The sequence below is a fragment of the Megascapheus bottae genome, chromosome 8 (assembly GCF_031878675.1).
Source record: "Megascapheus bottae isolate mThoBot1 chromosome 8, mThoBot2.hap1, whole genome shotgun sequence".
NCBI lineage: Eukaryota > Metazoa > Chordata > Mammalia > Rodentia > Geomyidae > Megascapheus > Megascapheus bottae.
Genome location: NC_143516.1, coordinates 26949691 through 26955800, shown reverse-complemented (window position 1 = coordinate 26955800; position 6110 = coordinate 26949691). Strand labels below are relative to the sequence as shown.

General features: G+C 38.1%; 1 pseudogene; it reads left to right on the top strand.

The window, feature by feature from the left end:
- Positions 1 to 2514: 2514 nt before the first annotated feature.
- Positions 2515 to 4242, top strand: LOC150059699 (zinc finger and BTB domain-containing protein 35 pseudogene; annotated as a pseudogene).
- The last annotated feature ends 1868 nt before the right edge of the window (positions 4243 to 6110 follow it).

Genomic DNA, 6110 nt, shown 5'->3' with positions numbered 1-6110 from the left:
ATTCTGAGCATTTTCTAATAGAACCCTTAGGTTATCACTATCTACTTTGAATTAAATGACCTGCAAAGCAAAAAAAATATTGTAGAAATGAGAGTTTGTGACTTTTAAGACTTACCAACAAAACAAGAACAAAAGCCAAATAAACTGCAGTTTCAACTCCACTTTTTTTAGGTCAATTGCTTTGCCGGGAGCCAACTGTTGTGTCTTTAGGATATTAAAAAAAAATACATCCCCATGGGGAGGTTTATATGATGATGAATTAAGGCCTCCGAATATGAGCAGCAGCAATTTTCAGGATATGTGAATGAGCCATCTTGGAAATGGATCCTCTGCCCCAGTCAAACCTTCATATGACTGCAACCCTGGCAGATAGCTTGCCTGCACACTCTTGAGAATAGAAGATCTTGAGCCAGAAACACACAGATAAGCCATGTCAAGATGTCTGGCACACTAACTACAAGCTAATAAATGTTTCCTATTTGTAAGCAGGCTGAATTGGGGGTAATTGGTTATGCAATAATAAGTAACTAATACAATTCCTCTAACTGCTTAGATTAGAATCTTGAGCAGAGGTATTCACTTTCTCTTGAAATGCTTTAGCCATATTGCATTAACATTTATGTAGACAATGTCAAGTTTACATTTATATAGAAAATATCCCAGGTCAGCCAACAGTCTAACTACTTCAATCTGTTTCTGAGTAACAATAATAATGTCATTTACTAAGGTGTTATTATTGCTTAAAATTTCATTATGTTTTATGTGATGATGGATTTAAAGCAAAAATATTATTCTTATGTTTAGAAAATGTGGTCCCCATTTTAATGTTATTCTAGCCATTATAACATGGATATTTCCACTCACATCTTATGAACAGACACCAAATGCCTTCTTCAATCTTATGAGCCCTTCTTGACTTATAAATTATTTCACCTTTCTTTTTCTTGGGCTTGGCCCAGACCGTGGTCTGCATTATATATTAGAAAAACTGGGATGATTTTCTTTGTACTAGATCCAGTAGAACATATGTAATGCTTCTGAAATTGCTTGTCACGTTAGGATGATTCAAAAACTCAAACAACTATGAACACACACATGTACATATACACAGATTCAAATTCCTTATCATCACTGTGCATATACACACATCCAAATTATTTATAACCACAACCTACGTTTTGTTTCAGGAGTAATCATTACTTAAGTTCAAGGACATAAATGTCAATTTTGGAAAATTCTAAGAAACTCTACGTGAAATTATCCAGTAATATAGGTAGCAGCATTCTGATAATTTTGAAGGAATTCTATTAAAAATCCACATTTAAGACATTTAATTTGAATGAAAATAAATATTTGTGTGCTCTGAAATAAAAGCCCTTCTCTATAGTGAATGATGATGGTAGGGATGGGATGGATCTGACTATGTAATCCTCCCATCACAACTACTGGTACTGAAACATTTAAAATGTGTAGTGCAAGGAGAATGCGGAAAAGCTGATGATGTCTCCATCCTACCCCAAGAAATGTTGATTCATTTTTGAATCAACACAATTTCTGTGGCTGTGTCTCGGTCTGCAGGCTGATTAGAAAAAAAGCCATGATGTCCTCCCCTGCGGGACTTGCGCGCCCCGGCGCCCGGAGCCTTCGGCGGCGCCGTGCCCACCCCGCTCCAGCTCGCGTCTCCCGGCTCCAATTAGGTCAGGCTCGGAGTCCCGCGGCTCCGGGCCGCAACGTGCGGCGGCCACTGGGCTCGCCCTTCTCTCTGCCTTCGCCTTCCTCTCTAGCCTCGCCCTACCCCCTTCCTCTCCACGTTCTCGGCCCTGGTGGTTTTTTTTTTTTTTTTTTTTTTTGGTTGTTGTTTTGTGCTTTCGGGGTTTTGTGTCTCAGCCCGAGCTCATGGGTGTACATTATCATGCTCCTCTTTTGTAGAGCAACCCGACGGCCATGGAGGCTGAAGAAACGATGGAATGCCTTCAGGAGTTTCCTGAACATTACAAAATGATCCTGGACCGATTGAATGAACAGCGGGAGCAGGACCGGTTCACCGACATCACCCTCATTGTCGATGGACACCATTTTAAAGCTCACAAGGCTGTTTTGGCTGCTTGCAGTAAGTTCTTCTACAAATTCTTTCAAGAATTCACTCAAGAACCTTTGGTAGAAATAGAAGGTGTTAGTCAAATGGCTTTTCGTCATTTAATTGAATTTACATACACAGCAAAATTGATGATACAAGGAGAAGAAGAAGCCAATGATGTATGGAAAGCAGCAGAGTTTCTACAAATGCTTGAAGCTATCAAAGCTCTAGAAGTCAGAATCAGAACCTGTTGAAATTGAGGTGGAGATTGCCAGGCACATTCGAAGTGGAAGATGAAGGCATCGAGACATTAGAGGAAGTGGCATCTGCTAAGCAGTCCATAAAGTACATACAGAGCACAGGCTCCTCTGATGATTCTGCTCTAGCACTGTTGGCCGATATTACCAGCAAGTACCATCAAGGTGATAGAAAAGGACAGATTAAAGAAGATGGCTGTGCATCTGACCCCATAAGCAAACAGGAACACATATGAAATCACCCTCCACAGAGAGTTTCAAGTGTGAAATATGCAATAAAAGGTATCTTCGAGAGAGTGCATGGAAACAGCACCTAAATTGTTACCACCTTGAAGAAGGTGGAGTCAGTAAGAAGCAAAGAACTGGGAAAAAAATTCACATTTGTCAGTACTGTGACAAACAGTTTGACCACTTTGGACATTTTAAAGAGCATCTTCGAAAACATACAGGTGAAAAGCCTTTTGAATGTCCAAATTGTCATGAAAGATTTGCTAGAAATAGCACCCTCAAATGTCACCTCACGGCATGCCAAACTGGAGTAGGGGCAAAAAAGGTAAGGAAGAAGCTTTATGAGTGCCAGGTCTGTAACAGTGTCTTTAACAGCTGGGACCAGTTCAAAGATCACTTGGTAATACACACTGGAGATAAACCCAATCATTGTACGCTATGTGACTTGTGGTTTATGCAGGGAAATGAGTTAAGGCGGCACCTCAGTGATGCTCACAGTATTTCAGAGCGTCTAGTAACTGAAGAAGTTCTTTCAGTAGAAACTCATGTGCAAACTGAGCCAGTGACGTCAATGACGATTATAGAACAAGTCGGAAAGGTGCATGTGTTACCACTGCTCCAGGTCCAGGTAGACTCAACACAAGTGACTGTGGAACAAGTTCATCCAGATCTGCTTCAGGACGGCCAAGTGCATGATTCCCATATAAGTGAACTTCCAGAGCAGGTCCAAGTGAGTTATCTAGAAGTGGGTCGAATTCATACCGAAGAAGGTACAGAAGTCCATGTCGAGGAGCTCCACGTGGAACGAGTAAATCAGATGCCAGTGGAAGTACATACTGAGCTTCTAGAGGCAGACTTGGATCACATGACTCCTGAAATCATGAGCCAAGAGCAGAGTGCGCCGACCCAAGCAGATGCTGCTGAGGCTGCCAGGGAAGATCGTGAAGGTGCTGAGGGTTTAGAGACCAAGCCAACATTAGATTCCCCAGATGAACAGGCAGAGAACGACAGAACAGCTATGCCCATTTTACAATGAAGTAACAAATTTGTGTATTTTTAAATGTGTATGTCCAGTTTTTGAACTGATGATGGGCAGTGTGACTGTCCTTAAGCTAACAGATAAGTGGACCAAAGTTAAACTATTTCATTTTGTGCTGAACTGTTTCTATGGAAACAAGCTGACACCCCTCCCCCAAGTTACTGACAGAATGGGGATTTTTCTCATAAATGAAGGGGAGCTTTGAGAAGTATATTTCTGGAAACCTAAATGGATTATATTCTTACTATATAGTTGGGTACAAATGCATCTATTTTCATTGTGGAAAGGGTCCCTTTTCTCTTTCCCAGGTCATGTCCTTCCTCAGATTCTTTCCATATTGTAAAATCAAATGTAAAATCATTAGAATACAAGTTTATGTATTCTAATGCATGTTAGAAAATTGAATATATAGGAAACAAGGCTGCATGAAGAAAAGTGCGTTGTTGCTGTGCAGTTAAGTTTGGGGTCTGGCTTTCTTTCTTTTGAAAAACGTTGTCTATCCCAGTAGTCACAGATGCCAACTCTGTAACAGAAATGGTGGTGGCAAAATTTATAGAATGTAAAAAACAAAACACCCATGTGCCTTTCAAAACCAACTAAACTTCTATAAAGCATCTGTGGTTCTTTCAAAGTTTGTGTTGTAGGAGCATTGTAGCTATTATAGTACTTCATATTTTTGCTTCTAATTACAATTGCCAATTCTTTTTTATTTTAAGTTAGGTTGAAAAATTTCATTTAATGGCAGCTAAAGGGCCATTTTCAATTGGGAATATTCATTTACATCTGTGGTAAACTTTATTTTGATGAAAAATTGCACTAGTATTTTACCACCAGATTGAAAAAAAGAGCATCATTTAAAAATTAATGTATTTAAAATAAAGTACAGAGGAAAACATGTATATATCAGGCTTTGTTTTGAATGGAATCTTTTCCCCAATCCTTAATGTAAAGATTCTGTGCTATAACTTTTAAAGCCATACAAATAAGAGTGCTAAACTGTGGACTTAAAAGTAGGTATGTAAATATTTTTAATCAGTATTACTTGGAAATAAAATAACAACCACATAAAATAAACCAATATGCTATTTTCTTTACCTGTTAAATATTGGGAAATACATTTCTGAAGTAAACTTTAAAATTATAAAAAAAAAAAGAAAAAAATCCATGATGTGACCACTGTATATTTCTTAGTCACTACTAATAACAAAACACCAACCAAATAGAAGGAGAGTAAATGACAGGACAGCTGTTTAATGATGTGAAGGTTAGAGTGTTAAACTGTGCTAGACATTTCTATTTGCTGGTGTTATATTAAGCTGCCTGCTCCATGTGCTCTCCCATGAAAGGCTCATGTACTGTGCTGTTGTTGGGTAATTTATGAAATCTAAATAGGGTCTACAGGCCTCTCTTTCTGTGAGATGAGCTGCACACAGCCCAATCAATAATAACCCCATAACAAATCACTAGTAATACTAAGACAAATAACCTCTCTTCTCATTTGCTCTCTTAAAGATCCTTGTCTTTTTCCTTTTTGATTAACACATCTCTAAAATAAGAGATCTGTCTGTCTATGTTTGTATATATGTATGTATGTATGTTTGTATGTATGTATCTATCTATCGAAGCATTTTTCTCCCAGAATATTCTTGATTCTTCACCAAGGAATTAACTAGAGAGGAGAAAACTTTTATCTGTATTTATTTTTCTCTTATGCCAGAAATGAAAAGTACTGCCATAATCTCTATAAGCAATGAAGGAGAGTTTATGCTCCAGCCAATATACTTTTGCTTAGTCTTTTTTTTATTTTTCTTTTTTAAATTTTTTTATTGTAATTAATAAAAGGGTTACACGATGTTTGCCAGATAGAAGGTGCATTAATTCACATATATTGATACCCTTTCACATGTCTTGGTACCCATTACCCACCCTCCCTGTCTTGGTTTTCCCCCCTTCCCTATCCAATTTCAAAAAACCAAATACAAATAAATCCAATATATCAGATAGCAAAGTGAGATACTGTAACAATATGAGATAACCAAGGGACAGCAAAAGAGATGAGAGATAACACAGTACATTAAGGACAACAATCATTCATTGTATGGCTTTTGTTTCAATATCCTAGAGGTCTTTTCAATTAGCTTCATACTATATGGCCTTATGTATCAAGGTTTTGCTCTGTTGCAGATCTCTGCTAGTAGAGCCCAAGGTTTCTACTGATTATGACAAATGAGGGAAACCATTGAGCCTAAGTTCCTTTGAGTCTGGCTTACTTCACTTAATATGATTTTTTCTAAGACTTTCCATTTCCTAACAAATGGGTCGATGTCGTTTTTTCTGACAGCAGCATAGAATTCCATTGTGTACAAATACCACAACTTATTGATCCACTCATCAACTGAGGGACATCTAGGTTGGTTCCATATCTTTGCTATGGTGAATAATGCTACAATGAACATTGTTGTGGTAGTGGATTTAGTATGGTTTCTGGATGGTTGGGTAAATGCCAAGT